The following is a 25098-nucleotide window of genomic DNA, read 5'->3' as shown; positions in this document are numbered from 1 at the left end:
AAGAAGGACCGTTGGGGTTCTTGAAGCCTAAAATAACTCCTAACACTCTCCCTATAGCAACTCCAGCAAGGCAGCACTTTCCCTGAACAATGTCAGAATGCATCTGTGGTGAGCCGCGGGAGGGGTCGATTTATATACTCGGGTGACACCTGATCTCGCCAGCCACTCACTGCAGGGGGGTGGTATAGGGCTTGAACGTCGCAGGGGAAAGTTGTAATGCCTTCCCTGTCTTTCTATTGGCCAGAAAAGCGCGCTAATGTCTCAGAGATGAAAGTGAAAGTAACTCGAACATCGCGTGGTGCTCGTTTCGAATAACGAGCATCTTGAACACGCTAATACTCGAACGAGTATCAAGCTCGGACGAGTACATTCGCTCATCTCTACTTATAAATTAATCTCTTTTTTTAATGTTTTTTTTTGTTTCCCTCTGCAGCTCTTTTTAGTTGTTTTTTTATTTTTTCATCCAAACTTTAAAGAAAAATAACTTTTTTTATTTCTCTGGTACATAGCTACAGGAGGCAAGTTGTATTTTTCAATGGTACCATTTAATGTACTGTACATATAGTGTATTGCAAAACTTTTTAAGTGGGGTAAAATGGAAAAACTGCTTTTACGCCATTAACGGTTAAAGTGAAAATGACATTATCTATGTGGGTCAGTACGATTACGGCGATACCAAAATTATATAGTTTTTTATGTTGAAAAAAAAATGCCTTTAAAAAATTGTTTTCGATTTCCATCTTTTTTTTTTGCAGGAGTTTCCATTGACTCCTTTGGGAGTAGGAGTTAATGGAAACTCCTGTGCTGCCAATAGCTTCCCCAATGCCAGAAGCGTCTTTTAAATGCCCTGCTGTTAACTCCTGTTAGTCCACGCAGGGAGCCCCCTCAGCACTGAACACTGTGACAGCACTGTCAATCATTGAATGGCTGTGATTGGTCCCTGCGCTCAGCCAATCAGAGGCAGAGCTTCCAAGAGGCGGGGATTTTTAAATCGCAGGCCAGAAGAGATAATACAGAAGAGTGCTGGGGAGAAGACGCACTGGAGCCCCGACAGCACTGCTAGGTGATATATAATTTTTTCCCCAGCAGCCAGGGGCTATTTTCAGAGAAGGGGTTATATTTCAAGCCCTTACCCAAAACTCCCTGTAGAAGCGCACAAAGGGCATTAAAAAACACGCTCGTCTGACCGCGGCCTTATGGCGTAAATCACACGGCAAATCTGCCCCAATGTCTAAAGCAATTGTTTGGCTTTCATTCCCTCAGAATTCAGTTTTTTGGGGGCCTGAAATATAACACCGCAGACTGTGCTGCTTCTCCATTCGCTTTCCGTTTTTTTGAAACCCCATTGAAATCAATGTGGAAGAAATGGATCCATTTAAGTTTTATTTCAGTTTCTCTCCTTCAAAAATGGAGCAGAGGGACGGCAACCCTGAACTGAGCCCTAACGCAGGTGTGAGAGCAGCCTAACACAGTTGTCGTGTTCCATATTTATCTGGTATGTCTTGTGTTATTGATAATTGATAATGCTGAACTTCAGCAACAAATATAAGTACAGTATAGGCACAAACACACTGATTGCAGCGGTCTGTCACTTATACCAATCAATTTAGTGGTTTTGAAAACTTTTTTGAAACTTTTTAGGGCTGGACTAGACAGGAGTCCAATGAAGCTAATGTACATACATATATGCGCTCACCTCCTCCTTCTTCCAGAGGCTGTTGCTTCTCATATGGAGAGACCTGCCAATGAGCATTTGCAGAGAGGAGGAGGTGGGGGTGTGCATGAAGCAGGTGGTGGTCACTACTTAGAGAAGCTTCACACAAGTGTAATTCACCGCATGCAGTCTGCATGCAACAGTTGCGCGGCAAGCAGCAAGTACGCAAAGACATTACATACTTGCTGCGGGCCATGGACTGCCATGCATTATCTTGGCATGTATGTACAAGTAATATGTCCCAAGTGTTACATCCGCAGGACGCACCAAAGCACCACAGCACGGATGCAGGGTGGTATCACATTCAAACAGGAAGCACTGGTTAGAACACCAAAGGGACAGTGAACTGCATACTGGACTCACGGACAGACATAACATAAGGACTGACAAATGACCAAAACACTCACCTTGCATACCTGCACTCATAACAGATGGAATAGCTATCATGTTTATGAGGTATTGGTACATGAGTTGGCCAAGTCACTTAAGCCCGTAAGCCCATGTCATGGGTCCTTGTTTTCTCGTGAGTCTCTACTCTAATGAGACTACTAACCCTGAAGCAGGGCAATCGTTCCAATAGGGATGGCCTCGCACTGTAATCTAAAGACCTAACTCAGCCATAGATAGTAAACGATCCACAGCAGGACAGGACACAGTTTAAACCAACACACTAGGGATAGCATACAACACAGAAGAAAACAGTTCATACGTAATGTCTGGCCATCTGCGCAGACCCACAGAACACATCACTGTTTACACACATATACACTGAACATACCTGTTCACACCTGATGTCCAGCACCTGCAAAGGCAGTGAACATGACCCTTTTCACACCTGTACAAACACAACACATAACAGGCCTGCAGGAAAACCAAACCCTAGAGCGAAGAGATATCAGCTTCCTCTTGACGAGGGACTGGTATATATATGCAGCAGACCAGTGGAGATTGGCTGTCTAGAGAAATTTACACTCAGCCAGCACAAACATGCCACACCTGTGGAGGTGTGCTGCTAGAAGCCCATAGTACTACAGGGCCCAGAAGCACAACCTAACACCAAGATAGAACATGAACACAATCTTTATTGAATGTGTATTTCATGCAATATGTGTGAACAGCAACATGGAAGGCTATGGCAGATTGGTGCAGCATAGTCCGCACACAAAACCCACACGGAATACACTGTAACAATACACTCATGTGAAGCAGCCTTTAGGAGAGTACTGATTAATTGAATATTTCTTTAACTTGCAACTCGACGCTTGCTAAATAGGAATTCTGTCTTTTCACTATTAGTATCAGCATAACTTTTCATCATCATTACTCATGTCCGCATCACTACTGTGGCTTACGGCACTGTAGGTACATGGATCTGCGCACTATACAGAATCATAGTCATCATCATCCTATTACTAATACACATCTTTTAAGCAACCACTTGCACGACAGATACTGCTTATGGGCTGATATACTCATAGCCCGACCCAATCTACCCCCATACAGCTGAATCCATATACTAGGAACGCTCAACATCATTGACGCCACAATTTGACATGAGGTAATTTCAGCTACAACCCCATTACTTGAACGCTACCAGTCAGGTGATCTACTGTGCCATAACATCCTACATGTATTTACAAAACAAATTACTCAATGATACCTACACTGTCTATATAACACATTCCTAAGATGTCACTATAAACTATTGCAGGCCTGTGAAACATTTTACTCATAGTCTCTATTGGTGTGCACATTGAGTCATGGGGGCCCCACTTACTCAATGTTGACGGCAGATACACCTTAACTTTTGTCGGTCCTCCATGTTGTAGCTCCTTGCACAGTGCTGCCCTATTGCTGACTCCATGCCATAGGCTCCTCCAGAGTCCCGAGCCCCATCACTGAGGCCCATGTTTATAATTCACACCAATGCACTTAAGTTTCAGTCCCAAGTGCAGGTCTTCCCGGCCTCTCCAAACTGGTTTCCAGCAGTACCTCAAAATATTTGTCTCTCTCAGCGGCATCACCGTCACCTCTGATGCTACAGCCTCCACCACTTTAAAGTCACTAGTGCTCAGAATGGGGACAGCGTGATAATGGCTGTTAGTGCAAATGTGCTCTTAGATACACTATGGGTTCCAAATTAGGTCTGGTTGGTACGAGCTTGGAGAAGCCAATGAATAGCACGCAGAATAATGTGTAAAACCAAAGGCATCTGATTTTAATAATGGCAGTAAAAACAATTATATTGTAACTCAGACAAAAGAAGGTGTGATATTCAGATACATTACAACTAGAGATGAGCGAACGTACTCGGTAAGGGCGATTTGGCAATCGAGCACCGCGATTTTCGAGTACTTCACTACTCGGGTGAAAAGTACTCGGGGGCGCTGTGGGTGAGCGGGGGGTTGCAGAGGGGAGTGGGGGGGAGAGGGAGAGAGAGAGGGCTTCCCCCTGTTCCCCGCTGCTACCCCCGCTCCGCCGCACCTCCCCCTGCCCCCCGGCGACCCCGAGTACTTTTCACCCGAGTAGTGAAGTACTCGAAAATCGTGGTGCTCGATTGCGAAATCGCCCTTACCGAGTACGTTCGCTCATCTCTAATTACAACATGCCTTGTGCGGATAGGTCATTCTCATGGGGAGTGTTCATGAGTTAATCAAAAGGGAGGGAAATTAGCATACACTCTCAGTAGGGTTTTGCCACATGACAAAGTTAAAAACAGATACATCATTCATTTGGTTCAAACTGGTTCTCCTTTGAAGCGTAAAGAATGATTAGGTTCTGTTGACTTCTATCTATTAACCCTTTTCAACCCAATTTGTATCCTGGTTTTCCTAGGGGGCTAACTCTTTTTCTGCCATTATACAACAGCGCTATATACAGGCTACAGCCAGTACTGCATGAGGTGACATATTGGATAGGCTCCAACAGCAGAGAGGCTGGCAATATACAGTAAGAATACCCTTCCGGACGTCTTCCAACATCGGAGCTGTACAGCCTTAAATCATAATGTCTTTAGACGTCAGACAGTGGATTGGAAAGGGTTAAGGCCTATTTACAAGGGGACGGATGTCGGGCAAACAATGCCCGACACTCGCCCTAGTGTGTACTCACTCCCGCGCTGCTGCACAGGAGCTAGTATCATTAGCTCGTTCAGTACTGAATGGCCGCTGTGTTAAGTGAATGGAGAGGGTCGGGGAAGAGAAAACCTCCTCCAGCCGCCCCAACCCCCTGCTGAGCGAGCCAGTGATAGTCGCTCCTGTGCAGCAGCACGGCAGCGAATACACACCAGGGCGAGTGTCGGGCATCGTTTGCCCAAAATTCATCCCGTGTAAATGGGGCTTTCGTTTTGTGTGCTTGATAAGAATCTGTTTTTCCCTTTTTATGTAGAAATGTCTCTAGATAAGAAACAATACATCACACTCTCATTGTGTATAAGAGATGCTTGCGGACATAAGCAGATTTAGACTGAAATGCAAAACTAAATTGTGCAAGATACAATTTCCCTCACACTGCCCTCTATAGCAATGGCAGCCACCATGTCATAAGCGGCCTTACTTTAATATACTGCAGCACACACTGCTGATGACTTCCTGCACTGGATGATGGCGCTGTAACAATTCTTTATATTGTCTTAAAATGGTTGCCAGTAATCTGGCAAAAGGGGCGAGGCTTCACTCACTCCAGCGAATAAACATTTGCATGGCCACGTGAACATTCTCTGATAGCCTCACTGCTCCGGCAGCTTAGAGGACCTGACAGATTCATTTTAAATAGTACGGTAAAAGCATGATGGTTCTCCTGATATTACGGTTCAATAGGTTGTAATGTTATATTTTGGCCACTAGATGTCCCTTTTGCAGCAGAAATAGAAAGAGATGACGTAAGAGACTGCAGTTAGGAACAGTTATGGGCAGCAGTGTAAGCGCCCTCTAGTGGTAACAAGCTGGAGTGTTTGGTTCTTCTGCATAAGGGTGCTGTGAGACTGGAGCTACAGGTTCGTAGTCTAGACACCTCGGTGCCATGGAGATCCCCCTTGGTGTTACATCACAAAACTGCAAAGTAGATGCGGGCCAGTAAGCGGGTCTTAAAAGGAACTTGTCACATTGAAAATCCAAATATCTAGTTAGGCCATACCTAGGGCCACGGGGCTAGAGGGAGGCCTGCATGACTGAGTTTGGAGGGAGTGTAGGACAATAAGCTGCGATTAGGGGGCTATAAAAGCAGCGGGAAAAGTCAGACGAGTAACCATTTTGGCTCCCATTAATATCAAACTGGTGGAAGTCCCACACCAAGCACCCCCAAGTCGCTGTGCTAGTGCCAAATACACAGATCCGTACTCGGTGCAGTAACCCGGAATGGTACTGCAGCTCTATCCCATTAACTTCAATGGGAGAGAGCTGCAGTGCTATTTTGGGCCATTGCACAGTGGACAGAATTGGCAAGTTGTAGTTCCTCACATCAGCAGATAGGCAGGGGTGCTGGCAATCATATGCTCACCATTTTAACATTGATGAGGATAGGACCTTTTTGGGCAGCACTACTGCCTGGGCTGCGTGGTCCGCCAGCTCTCCCCTGCAGTCCTCTGTGGCTAAATTTGCAGTTAATTGCATCCGCATCTTTAAGATGCGGATACAATTAACAGTAGCAGCAGTCTGGGAAGCCACGCTGTGCCCCCTGCGCTGCTGCCCGGCATGTGATGCAGATGGTGCAGTGATGTCATTGTGTTGCCTGCGTTATTCTACAGGATGTTGATCAGAAGAAGCCAAGCAGAGGACAGAAGGCACCATGGGCCTGTGAGGGGTGTAAGTTTATTATTTTAATATGGGGGACATTATATCTACTACATAGGACAATATGGCTATTACCAAAGGAGACATTATGCCTATTTATTACTACAGGGGACAATATGGCTATTTATTACTACAGGGCCACATCATGGCTACTACTGAATAGGACATTATAGCTTTTACTAAAGGGGACATTATGGATTTTACAAAATGGGACACTATGGCTACTAAAGGGGATAGTTTGGCTATTACTAATGAGGACATTATTGCAAGTTACTACTACAGAAGGACAATATGGCTATTTATTACTACAGGGGGACATTATGGCTGCTACAGGGGACAGCATGACTATTTATAACTACAGGGGGACATTATGCCTATTTCTACATGAGAATAGTATGGCTCCTTATTTACTACAGGGGGATACTGCCAATTATTATAGGGAGGCAGTGCAGCTTGTTGTTTGTTACTCAGGGGGCGCTGTGAGTTACACTGTCATAATGAATTTAGGGGAAGTCATGTTTCATGTTATTTTAACACAGGAGTAAAGGATATGAAAAAGCAAAGAGACAAATACAGGTGAGACATGTTGTGTTCAAGAGAAGCTATCATGTTGGTTTGGACTGGATGGAGAAGAAAATGACAATTATAATTACATATGACATCACGTGTGAGTCACATGTCAGAATGCAATTGTTTATTCTGCCACTGGCTGCCTCTGATCAGTCCTGTAGTCACTGTATAGTTTGTAGAGTGATGATGGGTAGCAGCATTTTAGTTAGTGAACTGGCAACTCCCATCATACTTTTCAATTATTCACTTCATATTACCGTATATACCGGCGTATAAGACGACTTTTGAACCCCGAAAAATCTGCTCTGCAGTCGGGGGTCGTCTTATGCGCCGGTAATACAAAAAAAAAAAAGTGTAAAAAAAAAAAATTCATTACTCACCTCCCACGGCGTTCTGTCGCGCTCCGGCAGGATGTCGCTCGCTCCGGCAGGCTGTCGCTCGCTCCTCGTCCCCGGCGCAGCATAGCTTTCTGAATGCGGGGCTTGAAATCCCCGCTTCCAGAAAGCTAATACACACGCCGGCAGCCATGACAGCATTGAATGGCTGTGATTGGCTGAAGGCGCACGTGTTAGCAATCACACCCATTCAATGATGTCATTGAATAGTGTGATTGGCTGAAGCCATGATGTCATGGCTGCCGGCGTGTGTATTAGCTTTCTGGAAGCGGGGATTTCAAGCCCCGCATTCAGAAAGCTATGCTGCGCCGGGGACGAGGAGCGAGCGACAGCCTGCCGGAGCGAGCGACATCCTGCCGGAGCGCGACAGAACGCCGTGGGAGGTGAGTAATGAATTTTTTTTTTTTCTCCACTGTATACCGGCGTATAAGGTGACAGTTGGGGGGTCGTCTTATATGCCCCGTCGCCTTATACGCCGGTATATACGGTACAAACTTAAGTAGCAGGGGCTGACTTTCCTCTTTATCCCTTTATTGATCTTGGTTCTGGTGCTGTATTTATGTACTGACCTTGGTTCTGGTGTTGTACCCATCTCCTCCACATGGCTTGTACTGTAATGCTGTGGATTTCCGCTGCAGAATCAGCTCAGGAAATTCCATAGCATTTACACTGTGTGTGAAGCTGCTCTAAGAGCCCATTCGCAGAGATGTATGTGTCTTGCTCCCAAGATTCTCGAGTGCAACTGGCTTTGACACAGACTAAAATAGCACATGCTGCAATTTGCTTCACACAGACCATTGGTCCATGTAAAAAAAATGCCCATCTTAATAGCCTAACTGGCTATAATGGGTCTATGTGCTGTCCATAAAATACACAGACATGGACAGGAAATATACTTATATAAATAGGCTGTAAGGGTGTGTTCACACCAGGGACATAAGTATACGGGGTGCATAGAGTGCGGTGGCACCTGGGCCCAGGACCCCTAGGGGGGCCATGAGGTCTCTTTTCCCCATATTGCAAACCAATACTATCAATGAAGCTTTATAGTTGAGGGCCCAGTTTCAGATTTTGTACTGGGGCCCAACAGCTTCAAACTACGCCTCTGGTTCACACGTAGGGTATCCTGCATAGCAAGAAAATCTTCAGCAAATTTTGGTGCAAATTTAAGACAGATTTTGTCGTGGATCCACAGCAGATTTTGCTGCTTCATTTGTGGATCTGCATAAAAACTTGCGTCAAAGTCTCCACAAAATGATTTTGAAAATGCATCAAGGGGGTCCACTACTTATGGGCCAGTGTTTGAACAATAATGTGTCAGCCAGTCCCTGTACAGGTCTGCGCTCAACCGGTAGACCTGCAACTCTCCTCTGTTGCCTGATGTGACATCCCAACACTGTTTTACCTAGCGTGTCTTACTACAATGGGGAAAGGGAGGAATGCCAGAAAAAGTTTTGCACAGGACGCCAAGTAACTTAAGGCCAGCCCAGGATAGGACATCAATAATATAATACTGGAACACCAATTTAAGCTGCTTCTACCAAGCCACTCTCTGCTCTGGCCTTTACAGGGTGTCCTCAGCTTCATAAGACAAACTATTTAAAGGGGTTTATCCAGGGATACAATATTCTGTAAAACTTTTTCAGCCTGCAGTAGTAAAATAGCAGAATTTACACTCACACTTCCAATGTCCTCTGCCACTGCCATGTTGCCAGCTCCCTGATCCCTGCTGGTCTTTTCACTTCCTGGTGCAGGGAGCTGGCGGTGATGTCCCGGACAAAATGGCCATGTGACTGCTGCAGCCAATCACCGGCTCCCTTCAGCTGATGATGAATACCTATGGCGCTCACATAACCCAGTGTTGGGTCATCATCACTGCCCTCTAGAAAGTGAAGTTCAGCTGGAACCAGGGAGTCAATGGGAAAGCAGCAGCGGCGGGGGAACCTGGAAGGGTGAGTGTGAATTTGGTTATTTCACCACCGCAGGCTGAAGAAGTTCTTAAGCAGAACCGTGTCCCCAGATAACCTCTTTACCAGAAGCTTCTATGGTTTAATCTACGGAAAGGATTTTGTACTTGGAGATTTTCCAATTTATTGTGTTACAGCTTTGACGGCTTTTGGAATACTCGTAAATAGGGGAAAAAATGACTTTATTAAACAATGCGAATACTTTTCCAAAGAAAGAGGGATGAATAATTATGCATTCAATTAATTTGTGTTTAATTGTTTTTAGCGGTGCCGTTTTTGTTCCTGCCGAACTGCGATAAAGTCTCATTAACTCCACTGTGAGTCAATATTGTTCCGTCATAAAACATGGCAAATCCAAGGGGGGTGAATACTTTTACAAGGTAATTGCCTGAATAGACTTTCTTGCACTGCTTTCCACATTATCTTCAGCTGCTACAATTTCCTTCTGATCTGTAGGATCATTATTGGAAGGGGACATCCCATTACAACTATGTAATAGCGGCCCAAGCACCTAATATTGGCGGCAATAACTCTATTAGAAAGATAGTCTATAGGTCTTCCTGTCCGGCTTTAATGTTCAATCAATGCTCATAGTAGAATGTCTCATTGACAGATCCATTTGCATAGCTGTATGTCTTACATGTACCAATACAATCATCTATTGGACATATGTACGGGGCAGAATAATGTCAGTTGGCACTTAGCCAAGCGTTTGCATTTATCATTATATTGTCCCCGCCCCCACGCCCCATGAAACCCCCTTTATTCTTTGTCAGCTCATGGAAAATTAATAGGCAGCTTTATTTAAAAATAGGTTTCCAAAAATGCAAACTTTTGCCTAATGTTACCGCTGTTGTAAAACTTCACACAGAGTTTGCCAGCTCTTTCACCATTGCAATAATCCAAAAATGCACTGGGTGATAAGGGCAAATCAGTTTTGCCCCATGTATTCAGTCAGTGGGTTTCTTCCAGACTGCTTCACTTTTTCTGTAGCTGATGTAAGGCTATTGCTACCAGTCATCTCTGCCCCTCCTTACAGTGGGTGGCAGTTTTTATGCAGCCCACGACATGCATGCTGCTGCACAGAGCACAGTCTCGTGCAGCCTCCCCTGAGCCTTTCTATGTGACCTGCTTCTCTGGTTCTGCAGCATCCCCATTCATAATCTAGAACTATCTACATCATTACAAGATGGAACATGGTCACATCTATATTTAGGTTGGCAAACTTCCTTGACTTTTATTAAAACTCCCATAGTGACATGACCACCACTCTACTATTCTGTGAGCCCTGACAGGGGACCCCCCAGGATATCAGACATTTACGGCGTATCAAATTTCTATACATTTTAGTCTGCTGTGGTGTAGTTTGTGATCAAAACTCATAGCAGCCAATCACAATACAGCATTCATTTCTTACACCGAGGTAAAACAAAAGCTGTGCTGTGATTGGTTGAATTGGTAAGAATGGAGAGGCGGCCACTGTCTGCATTTACTTACATGTGGGCTAGGAGAACAAGTGCGCTCTGCTGTTTCCGTGACTCCCATAGAAGTTAATGGAGAGATGATAGCGGCTATTTTCCATTGATTTTCTGCCAGAACACGGCAGACAACATCCATCTCAATGGGTAATTTTGGAAACAAATGCAGATCTGGGATTGGCTTCTAGCAGACATGACATATCAAGTGGATATGTAATAAATATCTAAAATGGGAATAACCCTTTAAAGGATGACAGCAGATGCTAGTAATTTTGACCAATGTTTTTTACTTTGGTGAAACTAAAAAAGATATTTCCTTTCTGCTTCCTTACGGGGTATAATAATGCAGCGGGGTGCTTCATCCTGGGGGAGCGAAGGCTATTTGATGGCATTTGGGATCATAAATTTGCATTGAAACCAATAACTGAATGTTAGAGAAGAGCCCAGATCCTGATCATGAGGGTCAGAGAGGCAGATGCCCCCCAGACTGGGCTCATAGCAGACGTTTGGGGCCGCTTGGTGGACTGACTTCCATTGTAGCCGCTGAGCGGCATGCTGACTTGCGCTGTGAATGCGGAAAGCGGCTGCAACGGAAGTCAGGATGTTGGGTAGTCCTGCAGCACACAAGTGCATAGGGACTGACAGGGCATGGCTAGCCCAGAATGCACTAAATGCATGTTATCTTAAGAGGCAGATTCACCGCTCGGCATGTTGTAGCTCCCATCGAAATTTTTGTAGCATTTTGGTACACTGTTATATATCATTCCATCCACTTTCAAAGCAGCAAAATAACATTTAAAGCAAATCAAAATATTTCTATTATTTTAAAAAATGTGCATGTAATGCAAAACTCATCCTGCAGAGGGCAATCTAAGCCTGAAGGAGGAAGGAAGAGTAGAAAGCCAGCGCTGTCAGCCTCCTGCTGCTGAACTTCCTCGCTCTGTCACTCATACAGAATTGTAGTTCTAATTTCACCAAAGCGGCATCAATGCATTTTTTATTTCTTTGGTAACTGCTTGCAAAATTGAATTTTAATAATTTGAGACCAAATTGCTGAGATGTCTGAAATAATTGCAACAACTGAGCTCGTCTTTACATCACCTTTTGTCCATCGTTTTATATACAAACATTTATAGAATCCTATTTTATTTATCCACATTTCTATATTTTACCCAACATGAAGGATTTCGAATCTCAAATTATATGTATTTGTGGTATTTAAAATGTAGTTATACCACCAACCACCACCAGAGGGCACTCCATGAGTACATACAGTACTGTAGAATAATTTTTATTCATATAGCGCCAACATATTCTACAGCATTTTACAAGTCAGAGGGAACATAGGCAGAATAAGACATAACATGCAGTATTAACCCCTTAATATCCAGGCTGTTTTGGACCTAAAGGACCAGACACTTTTTAGGAATTTTGGTTGTTTTACTGCCCTATTTTTTTCTTCTTCAGCTACCAAAATTATTTTTGCTGTGCTTTGTTCATGATATATAGGGAAATTCTTTATATCTTTTTTTTCACAGACTTATTACGGTTTTTAATTTAAAAAAAATTAAATTAAAATATAAATTCAAATTTATAGTTGTTGGTTTTTAGAATAAGTATATTTACACTAAAAGTAATGTACGGGAACGGGTTCCTTATTTTTACTTGGATGTTTTGATATATAATATGTAAGGTTTTAGATTACAGGGAACATACAGCGACGGTTTTGGTTGGCATCGGCTTTGGGTCATTTTCTTTTTTATGCATATATATTTTAATTTTATTCCGTTTTTTTTTTTTACTTATTTTTGTAACAATTTTCTTTAACATCTATGACCACATGATGTCATATAAGACCTCTGGGGACATTCAGATTTTCCGTTTTTTTAAATTTTTTTTTATTTTACACTTTCCCTTGTAGCTGGGGCATCCATAGAAGCCACATCCATGGGAGCCCCAGTTACAGGGAAAAACATCCCCCTGTAGTGACAGTAGTAACTAACAGAGATGATCTGAGTCTTCTAAGACCTTTTAGCACTGTTGTGGAAGGGACATCCATGGGTCACGTGATCACCTGGTCAAATAGCAGAAGTAGCATTTCCGCTTTGTCTCTTCACTACGTAGCGCTCAATGAGTGCTATGTAACCTGTAAAAGAGAAGGCACAAGCGGATAACAGCTGAATATACCACCTGCTCCTACTAGATTGCAGGAACAGGAGCTGCACTGTACTTTTGCTATCAACCGGGATTAAAGCCCAGGACCAAGTGCCGTAAACATATCATGCTTGGTCCTTAAAGGGTTAAACCCACAGACAGTTGAAATAGCAGCAGTGAGGTCCTTGCTCACAAAAGCTTCCAATCTATGAGATCATAGGGAGGCACAAGAGGTACAAGTGATTTTTCTGTACAATAGTCCAGTCATCTTTTATATAAATTGGATATATACACAATGCTGTATGAGATGGTCACCGGCCGTTATCTGTGTGTATACAGATATGAAGTGCATTAGGATGTATGGAGTATGAATGATACAGTGGGATGAGCGGGGTCAGGTTCTAAGGGGGAATGTAGAAGCAGGGTACATGGAGAAAAGTTTCAATTAGGGAATATGGTAGGCCTGGCTAAAAAGATGTGTTTTTTTAGGGCATGCTTAAAGTCGTGGGCATTGGGAATTAACCTGATTGTCTGGGGTAGCGCATTCCAGAGAACGGGTGCAGCTCAGGCAAAATCTTGGAGACAGGAGTGGGAAGTTCGGATTAAAGAGGAACTTTGAGAACATGTGTAGGGTGGTAGACGAAGATGAGGAGGAGATACAGGGCGGTGCAGCACTGTGGAGAGCTTTATGGATGAGAATGATGAGTAAAAAATATATTCGTAGTGGACAGGCAGTCAGTGCCATGACCGGAACCGCATATATGTACTTACATTTGCTACTATAGACCTTTAAGCAATTCGCCTCTTGGAGCATCTGCTTTGCTAGATATCCTCATTTTATATATGTCTCTTCAATGCTACTGTCCCTTAATATGAGGAAGGTATAGTATGGGCTGTAAGGAAGTATCTTTGTAGGCATCTCTTAGGCTGTGTTCACACCTTGTGCGTTCTGTCATGATTTAAATGCAGATTTCCTGGCTAAATACTTGTAGAATCCTGTATTATTACAATGGTAATGCACCAGAATGGGGTATTTTATGCCCAATTCATAGAAAAGAACTTATGTAGAATTATGATTTCGCCATGGATTTTTAAATCCACAGTATTCTTGACACGGATTCAATAGAGCCGATTTAGGTGAGGATCCACATACTAATCTGCGGCAGAAACTAATACCGGCTGCAGGTTCCTGCTGCACATTATCTCCAGCGCATAGCCGACCCTTGTAGTCAGGAGTGTTTTAGGGCTCTCCATAAGAAAGGATGCTGTAACTTTGATCACAACTCGAGTTTTACTGATTGTCAAAAAATAAACTTTAGGGATATTCCTATGGGATCTGGATCCGGTCATAGCGCTGGGGTCCTGGGTACTCGTGACCCAGAGAAACATCTGCATGGAGTTTGTATGTTCAGGTTGTGTTTGTGCAGGTACTTTAGTTTGCTCCCAGCTTCTAAAAACTTGGGCTGACTTTACGTGGGCCAACTATTGTCCAAATAGTCACTCGGTAGAGCGAATGTAAGCGACACTGCACTGTGAAAACACGGCCACCGGCAGAGCAATGCCCGAGTATTCACTCACTGCCCAAGTCATTTCAGTGCACATAAAAACATTTACTGGCTGATTAATTACTATGTGGTGTAAACCGGTAATTATTGTCTACGGGGACTAGCCAACAACTTTGCCGGGAGGTGGGCACTTGTTTAGTTTGCACCTCCCACCAAATGCTGATTGGCTTTCAACTTTTTGAACATTTTGCCCTCCCACTTAGCGCTCATTGGCTCCTGAAAGTGCATAGATATGTGCGAGTGATCGTCAACTGATCAGTCCCTGCTGGTCTTCAACTACAGATAACCCAAGGCTCGAAAAAAAAGAATTCCTTGTAGGCAAGAAGAACAAGAAGCCGCAACACCAACTGTTCAGGTGAACCAGCGAAAGACCACAGCAGCAAGTGTTCAGTCTGGCATGTATTTATGTGAGTTGAGTGGACTCGTCAACCAATGAGCCTGAGTTGGGGAGTGGTAGAAAAAAACCTCACCCACCCCCACCCGCCAACCAATCGACAAAACCATATTTCGGCCAATGCAAACGCTCCCAACAATTCGTTCAGCAATCATATGTTGGTTCTACATTAGCGACAGGAAAGAAAGAACATAAGATAGCACTCCTGGACTTTCGATACTTCTGAAAAGTTCTCTGTAGTAGAACTGGAAGACAAGACTAGTGTGATATGATATTAAAGTTTGTCACATGTGATCTGCAGGAAATAGAGGCTTGATAGATATTAGCATTTATAGTATATCCTTGTGGGAGCCGCTTCCGATGTTCACTCTTCTACTTCACGAATATGATGGCAGTTCGGAGTTCCATGTAGGAAGGAGTCTGTTTTGGCTTGTAGGGGATCTTACAATGGGCCTCTAGGGAGGGAGGATCCTTATGAATTTAGCATATGAGTTTTATGGGGTTGAAAGGCCTTCAGGAATATATAGTTAAGCAGGTGTCTTGACAAGCGGCAGCCAAAGGATGCAATGAGTTTTACAACCAATAATGTTGTTGGACCAACAAGCAAAACCATAATCCTTTATTTAGATTGCGGGACAGGAAATCACCTCGCTGGAGTCCTGAATAGAAGTCAGTCCGAAAATTAGTTCAATCTGTATTGGATCTGGTATATACTACAGTCAGAGAATGTCCAAAAACAGGTGGGCAGAGCGAATGTGCGCCCGATTTTCATCTACTATCACTTGATAGAGGTTGGAGCTGTTTCTCTGATCTACAGCTTTACATCCCCTTCATAGTCACAAAAACCTAAGATGCTGGCCTCCTGCAGCCGCCACTAGGGGGAGCATAGGGACTATTTGCACCAATTTTCTAGTGTAAAAACAAAAAAGCTAAAAATGTTGGCCCCTTCCATATTTGCATTTAAATGTGTGACTTTTTCACTTCTTGCTATTTTTCTACAGTTAAGTGGGGCGGCAGAGTTTGCAGAAATGTCCAAGAAATGTATAAGTTTTAAAGACAGAAAATGGTGCAAATTTGAGCACAAATGTCGCTTCATCAGTTTGGCACAGTTTACACACTTTGAAATGTCCCTCTTAGGCCTCTTTCACACAAGCGTTTTTATGCGGTTAATTTAGCTGTGATTAAAAACCGCGACTATGTGAAGCATTGGATTCCAATGCATTCATTCACATGGGCAATTATTAGCCACGTTAAAACGTTCGGCCGGCGAAGATAGGACATCGGTGGCCAAATACACCGGCCACTGCCACCAGCGGAAATTTCTGCTCTTGTGTAGGAAGCAGTGGGTCTTCATAGGAGGCCATGGGCAGCACTGGCGTAACTATACGGGATGTGGTTGCACCCGGGCCTAGGAGCCTTAGGGGGTCCATAAGGCCTCTCTTCTCCGTATAGGGAGCCCAGTACTATGAATAAAGCATTATAGTTGGGGGCCCTGTTACAAGTTTTTGCATTGGGGCCCAGGAGCTTCAAGTTACGCCTTTGATGGGCGGTATTTGCTGCAGAATCCGTGGGCAGTCACCGTCCCTGGATTCTGCAAATCAAATCCGCTCCATGCAGAAGCCTAACTCTCAAAATGTGTAAAGCCAAGTTCACATCTGCGCTGGAACCTCCATTGTAGATCTGGTACGAAATACCAGAAGAAATGGCTCTAAATGCTGTGCTTATTCTTCCGGTAAAATGCCGAGCAGCTGAGCAGAAACCAAACGGACCCCATTATAGTCAACTGTTCAGTTCCATCATAAGAAGGACGCATTCAGCCAGGGGATTCCCCGTTCCTGCTCCCCAAACAGAGCAGGACAGTAGAACCCCTGCCACTGATGTGAAAGCAGCCTTATGCAGGGATTTTATGGCTCTTCAACAGTTATACACCTTTTTTATGGGCCTCAGTGAACAAAACAGTTCGATTCGAACTAATTCGGACCAAACCAAATTCTTTGGAAAAGTTTGGCGAATTGGCCAAACTAAACTTTTCAAAAGTTGGCTTATCACTTTGAAGCGCATCACTGGTTTGGGGGAGCTGGTCTACTACTGCATACTGTTTAGCATTATTGCAGCTGCCATTCTAGCCTGTTGACTAATACGCAGCCTTCTTTATGGCTATGGATGGTTTCACTCCGGGGGCATCTTCATTATGTTGAAGAGCTGCAGGCTATAAATTGATACCTGAGAATTAAAAGCGTGCTTTACCTCTATCTTGGCTTTTTTAATTTAATGATTACTTAATGATATCAAGTATCGACCCCCATGCTATATATCACATTTACCTGAACTGTAATAAGTTGTGTCTTTCCCTTTAAAGTCTTTGCGTTCTGGTCAGACAACTTCACAATCCAAGAAAGGACTCTGAGACTTGACCGTAGAAGGGAAAGGGAGATTCACATGACAATAGATGAAGATCCCCAAAGTAATATGTATTTCACAGTGTACTGTAGTTACACAAATCCAGATACGTTTTGGTGCTCCGCCAGTGTGATGTTGCCAGAATGCAATTGAAAATGGATTAAAGGACATATGGAAAAAGTTACGAGTTTGGTTCTGGGGCCAGTTGTAGCTGAATGCTGCTGCTTGATGTATTTGTGCAAAGCCCTTAAATTAAGTCGTTAGGTCCAAAAAAGATGAAATTCCGGACTCTACCTGCGAGCTTCCTCTGGTTTATGTAATCTGTGTTCGATGGCGTGCCGCTGGTAGCGGATTCATTGTAGGACTTTGATGACCTGATTCTGGATATTTGCTCTATCTTTTCTATGTAGAATGTGTATTCCCAGGAGCAGCCACTAATTGCAGAGTATCCTTCTGTTTTGTTTCTTCTGTGCTTCTCATTTTCATTACTTGTAGACTTTCTTTCACACACGTGGGAATCCTGGCCACATCCATAGTAGAGACAAGTGTCCCAGCCTAATTGCGGATCTCCTGACCCCGAACTCTGAACACCATACATTCCTTGCTAGCAGTTCGGATCAGGATATCCACGGTCAGGCTGGGACACTTGTCTGTATTACGGACACATGAATGCAACAGGAATATGCTTGTGTGGGCGATAGAGGATTTATCGCATCCTGTGAGAGGTAGAATGGGCCGCATATCTTTACAGCTGCACTCTGATTCCATTGTTTTTATTCTTGTTTTTCTCTCCCCGGTTCACCTACAATGGCTCCTGTTACTTTTGGAGCTACTCCACTACTAGTGTCAATCCTGTGTTACATCATCCATTGACATTGGGTGGTGAGGACCGCCTGCTTAACAATGGACTAGTATCAGGCTCTGAAAGTAATGGGAGCCATTGCTGGTGAAAGGGGTGGCATTACACTGTTGATATAACCTATCCTCAGGATAGGTCCAGGGATGTAGCTAGGGGAAGCAGGTGGGGCATGTGCCCCGGGTGCAGTCAGAACTGAGGGGTAGTGGAGTGCTGGCATAGAATTTACTCATTAACACTACAGTTTTAAATGAACCGAGTTCAACTAAGCGGCAACTACATGTTTTTACATAAAAAACTAAGGAAATACCAAAATAGTCATTTACTGTCCATCTTGCAGGAAAACAGTAATCAAAAAAGTTGTCAATGAGGGGTTAGAGCTGGGAATATAGGTTTTGAAAAAGATGTTCTGGCCTTCATTCCTGGGTGCAGGGTGCTGACATCACTGACATGAGTCATGTGACTGTTACAGTTAATCACCGGCTGAAGAAGGTCATGACTGACCACAGTAGTCACATGGCCCTGGTGTTGTTGACATCATCACTGGCTCCTTGCACCTGGAGGTTAGACTAAAGTTTTCAGGAGGATGGATGCCAAACTCATTCCTTGTCCAGGTGACAAAAAGCCTAGCTGCATCTCTGGATAGGTCATCAATAGCTGATTGGAATGGGTCCACCACTTATCAGTCTTTGAAATGACATCAGCACTCGGGTGAGCACCGCTGTCATTTCAGTCCATTCCAGGCACAGCGCTATACATTGTATAGTGGCTATGCCTGGTATTGCAGCTCAATCCCATTCCCTTGAATGGGACACAGCTGCTCTCAGGCCATACTGGTGTATGGCTTGAGAATAGGCCTGAGGATAGGTCATCAATAGTATAATCCTGGAAAAGCCCTTTAAAACCCAATGCTGCAGCGAATTGTCTGCCATCGTGTACTGTAGCATGTAGAAATGTTTTACATTGTGGGAAGAAAGTGAAAACTCAGCGACTGTCAGTCACATTACAGTTAAACCCAAATTAAAGGGGTTGTTTACTTGTAGGATATCCTTAGGATAGGCCATCAGTAGTAGATTGGCGAGGGTTCATCATCAGGGTCTCCTGCTGACCAGCTGTTCACCGGGCCGTTGTGGTCATGCACTAATTAGTTTCTGCAGGAAGTAGACATCTCCGTTCTCACTACAGTGGCCAGGCTTGGTATTACAAAGTTCTCATTCACTTCAATGTCAGCAATACTAAACCTGGCCACTGCAGTGGGAACAGAGCTGTCTGCTCCCTGTAAAATTCAGCTTAGTGCCTGTAATACCAAACCTGGCCAGTACAGTGGGAACGGAGCTGTCTGCTTCCTCTAGAAATCAGTTCAGTGCATAATCACAGCGGCCCGTGTAAAAGGTGGTTGGCGGGAGATCCTGGGCGGCAGACCTCCACAGATCTACTATTTATGACCTATCCTGCAGATAGGCCAACAGTAGTTTACAACTAGACAACCCCTTTAAATTACATGCGAGTATTTCAGTCTTTCAAAATATTTTTTTACCAAAAATGGGAGTGAATCCACCAGAGGGGTGGTAGAAAAAAATGTGTTAATGGGGCTGAACACCCATGTCAGTGTTTTCCGGATTAACTACAAATGTTGCTCGGTGTCCTTAATTCATAGTAAGGCCCCCGGCACAGTAGCAAATTTTTTTATCCATGTGTAGACTCCACAGGGGCAGAGACATGGATCATGGGAAAAAACTCATCACATGCGCTGTTCTGATCAGCTTTACAGATGAGACTTGCCCATTCACACAGATGCCATTGTTTTAAATTCTTGCTTAGAATATTTCCATTTTTGGAATAATAGCAATAATAATGCCGCAGGATTGTATTGGTTGTATTTAGAGATGAGCGAGCATGCTCGGTTAAGGCAATTATTTGAGCGAGCATCGATCTTTTCGAGTAAGTGCATACTCGTCCGAGAAATTTTTTTTGGGGGGGGAGGTGAGCAGGGGTTGTGGGGGAGAGCGGGGCGGGCGCGGGGAGAGAGATCTCACTCCCCCCCCCCTTTTCCTCCCCGAAATTTCTTGGGTGAGTATGCAGTTACTTGAAAAGACCGATGCTCGCTCGAGTTATTGCCTTAACCGAGTGTACTCACTCATCTCTAATTGTATTGGAGAATAGTGTGTGACATATGGTTTAATGACAGACCATTGCTGCCTGCGCAGACAAATTGGGGCTCCCTCATATGATCGTATGCGCAACTGCACAACATACTTTGGCACAACGTATTTCCGCTACGAATGAGGTAAATTTGCGTGCATAGGGGTGCATTTTCTACACTTTTTGCGCATACAGATGCATACCCCGATTTAAAAGGCTAATTAGCCTATTGAGTTCCAGACGTCTATTGGGATCTTTGGTGCACAAATGCGTTCAAAAATAGTGCATGCTGTGTTTTTTTTTCTGCGCAGGCAATAGAAAGTGAGGTGAGAAAGAACCCATTGAAATAATGCTTATTGCACCTACAAAAAGTTCATGTGAAGCGGCCTTTATACTCTCTCCTTTTTCCTGCTACTAGGGACTATTCACACGGCCAAATTTTTGAAAGGCCTGGGTGTTGTCTGTGAATTCTATAGACAGCACACAGACCCATAGCAGCCAAATAGGTTATTCACACTTACAATGTCCTCCAATCTAGTGTGCTGACCTACTGCAGCATCTGATAAATTTGCACTGTTTACCACCAGATGGCGCCAGCTAATCATGTATTTTCAAAGCATAGGCAGCATGAAGTGGTTGCTTTATTGAATTTATAGATGTATAAGTGAACTATTTTATTAAACAGTACCATAAAAAATTATTTGCACCCTCCCAGGGATCCACTATTATCACATATTTGTAACGATTTCTCTAAATAAAGTGCAATATTACACAACGGGAACCCAAGCGAATGCATCAACACACTGTTGTTGAATTATTACTGCATTGGATTAAGGAGCCCAGTTCTTGATCACCCATGTAATACCGAAACAGTTCAAGTCATTGCCTCGCCTAGAACAATAAAGACCTGCATCCTTTTCTTCATCAACCAGCCAATTGTGCTTCAGCTTATTGATAAGACAATCGGACTTCTTACCGAAAATGTAACATACAGGACAGTAGTTCATTATCAATTAGCATCTCAGAAAAGTGTCACTGATAGGGCGTGCTGGTAAAAGGACGGACGGTCATTCATTGCTGAGAGGCTAATTAAAAGTGACTTTCAATAAAGCTACACTTACTGTTGGCACTTTTGCAAAAATTGCCCAGCGATCAACATTGTCGTGGCGGGCCAACAGCAATACTATTGCAGCACAACAGCCACAGCAACAACCCATCGCATGTGACTGCATGCATCCTGTCATACAGCACTGGTCACTGACCTGTACATATCCATCTACTGATGTAGGGTTTGATTGGTAGACGGGAAGGTGAGTTCCCCAGCCGGCCAATCAGCTTTTATTGTAGTATATATCTATTCTGGACCCTCCTTTCAGAGGGTGCCGGTTATTCCTTTGCATGGTGGAGTTCTAGTCTGGTCCATGTCCTCCTAGTGCCATCGCAGTCAGATATGTCACTGGTATTCTAACTTATTACTTAGTGTAACGTCTGCTTCTCAGTATTGTTGTGACTATTGTTAATTACATTTGCCAATTGTCACTTCATTTTCCATCTAGGGACAGTCTAGATAGTCCTCAGGTTCTGGACATGGGGCCGTCCTCATCAGGGCGATCACCTTGCTTTTAGGCAGAGTTTCTTATGGTAGGGTGAGATTTTCCTTTTTTCCCCCACTGTTTAGTCTTTAAGGCTGGGTGCACATGGGGGCTGACTTGCAGCTGAATATCCACAGCCGGCATCCCAGTGCAAATAAACAGCGGAAATTCTGCTCAGAACCCGCACCATTTTTTGTGGAATCCATCACATCATTGAGAAGAGGTGAATTCCACGGCTAAAACTGCAAATTCTGCACCATCTGTCAATTTCCACACAGGTTTGTGGACGAGACTTTTAAGATCTCATCCAGCTACTGTAAATGCCGCCCCGTATGAACCCAGCCTAATAGTTTTGTTCTCCTTTATTTCAAATAGTGTTTATATCTATCCTTTTGGACAACTTCCAGATTCGATCCACACTAGATGCTTTTGGCGTCTGGCTTGGATATGTCAGACACAGAGCATACTCCTATCTCGGTCAGCAAAATAAATGCTCCAAAGCTGTCCGTACCATCTGCACGATCTGTTGAAGATGTTTTTGGGAGTTTTTTTGCAGTTAAGTGGCAGGGGCAAAGATTCAGTTTTCCACCCTAGCCATGCATCTAAGTACCCTGGTCACGGCTGGATTGTTGATGCTCAATGCATTCCCTTTCTCCTCTATCACATTTGGCCACAGAACCTTCTCATGTTATGATCCAGCTTCACTTTCTACACTCCCAGGAATTCCATTTTTAGGTTGTAGAGTGATGAAGAATGGATCTAGAATGGCCTGCAGGTCTTTCATTGTTCAGTAGTGATGTTTCCTGACTTCCTTGCCATGCCATTAGAAAACTTTTAGAAGACCAGGCAATCTTGAGAAGATTCATCACTGTTCGTTTTTATGTATTTGGAGAGCTTAGTGGTACAAGGCAGACTTGGATGATCAGAAAAAGTTTTTTCACTCGTTCAAGGGAGAAGGATGAATAGCACAGGGGCTGGTGTGACAAAAAGTCAGACCATTGGTCAGGCAACATATTGTTTTTCCTTAGGGAGAGCACCTGGAAGGTGTGAGAAGGCTTATAAGGTCATCCATGTTCCTCTGGGAAATATGCAAATGAGAAGATGGAACAATACGTCTACCGCACCACCTATTGGAAGGCAGCATTACTGCAAGTCAATGTCTGACTTTTTAAGGAGCCTGGTAACAATGACTGGGAATTGTAAGCCAAACACAGAATAACCATGCACAGACAGCTGTTTTGGGGTGATTGCCCCGCATCAGTATGTAGCAGGTTTCTGGCTAGTGAGAGGCCTATAAACGTGTGTCAGGAAGGCTATCGCAAAGTCTGACATTGACTTGTAGGAATGCTTCTATCCAATTGGTAGCATTGTAGAGTAATTGTTTCATCTTCGTATTTGCATATTTCCAAGAGCCTTATAGGTCTCCTCATACCTTCTAGGAGTTCTCCCTATGGAGAAACAATACCCATCCCAACCAACATTTATTGGCCTCTCATGAGCCAAGCCAGAAATGTACTAAACACTGATTAGGGGCAATCACCCCAAAACAGCCGGCTGTGCACTTGCGCACCTCCCATAGAGCAGGTCCCATTTCTTTTGTATTGGGGATAAAAGTGTGAATGAACCCATTGAAAACAATGGGACTTTTAACGGATCCCATTATTTTTGTTTTTCTGGTCAGAGAACAGAACAGAAAACATAACCCTGATGTGAACTGATCCTAAATTGCAGAAAACAGTTTTTCAGCTGTTTATGTCTAATTAACACCTTTTTACCCAAAGATGTGTAGTGCCACAATAGCTGGTGACTGAAGGACACCATCTAAGCACTAATCATATTGTATGAGTGATCATGAGCTTTTTCTCATACAATCCATGTGCCTATAACTTGTTTTTTTTCTGCAGATGGTCATTATTGTTTTTGTACAGTAAAATAGCGCAGTTTGCAGTCTTATCTTTCCGTCCCCCCCAAAAAACGAAAACCTGATGGAATGGAGGCAAACGGAAGCCTTTCCAATTTTTTAAACCCCAATGAAATCAATGGGATAAATAACAAATCCATGTTTTTTCAGTTTGATTTCAGCTTCTTTCCTCCAAAAACAGAGCAAAAAGACGTAAACCTCTGAACTGACCCTACCGGAGGAGTGAAAGCAGCCTTTCCCCCCCTCAAGATTCTTCACGCATCCAAAGTTGGCATGACATATTGCAAAGGACCAAGAGGATCAATGTTAATGTGATTCTACCTTTATCTATTACTCCCATCCGCAACTGCATCCAGAAATATCAGTTTGTGCGCTATGGGCTCCAGCAGTGATAGCGTTAAGGAAAACAGCTGCAGGTAGAGCAGGGAGGGGGAGCGCCAAGAGCCAGCGGTGTTTAAATCAGGCCTGCGCTGCTCACTGTTGAGTTATGTCCATCTTTTGCATGCACAATGAGGGGAAGGAACAGGTGGCGTCAGTTTCTTTGCAAAGTAATGTGCAATTAACATAATGTAGATATTCCCCAGCGATCCCTCACCTGCGAACAAGAAGAGGGGGGCGCAGTGTCCTGTCAGAGCTCCTCAGCTCACAGGTACGGCACATTTCGCAGATCTACTTACACATTCACCAGGACTGCAGAGTTTTGCATAGTCTGTCCTTGCTCGGCTTGTAAACCAGAATGTATTAATAACTAATACGTAGCTGACCTTTCTCATCGGCCGTAGTCGCTCAGCCGGTGGTGGGCACAACTTTTATAGTTTGGTACTGATAGGTGACATCTATCTTTAGATATAGATTGGCAGTCATTATTTTAGCATGTAGGTCAGCAATGGTGCATTAGCATCACTTTATAGCAATACAAATAAGGCAGCCCCTTATCTACCATGGAAGAGTTGCAGCAGTAGCGGATAATTCTGGCCCTGCCTCACACGTAGCCCACAGGTCTATGAATTGTTCAGTGCCCCGGCTTAATGGTTCTCGTTCGTCGTTCAGTTTTTGCAACGACGGATCGGCCCGTGTAAACAGGCAACCATTCACTTATGAATGACTGCCTACTTGCTATGAATAGAGTCGGGTGGGCCGGAACGATCCCCGGCTCGCTC

The sequence above is a fragment of the Eleutherodactylus coqui genome, chromosome 1 (genome assembly GCF_035609145.1).
Source record: "Eleutherodactylus coqui strain aEleCoq1 chromosome 1, aEleCoq1.hap1, whole genome shotgun sequence".
In the NCBI taxonomy this organism is placed as follows: domain Eukaryota; kingdom Metazoa; phylum Chordata; class Amphibia; order Anura; family Eleutherodactylidae; genus Eleutherodactylus; species Eleutherodactylus coqui.
This window is presented reverse-complemented; position numbering follows the sequence as displayed.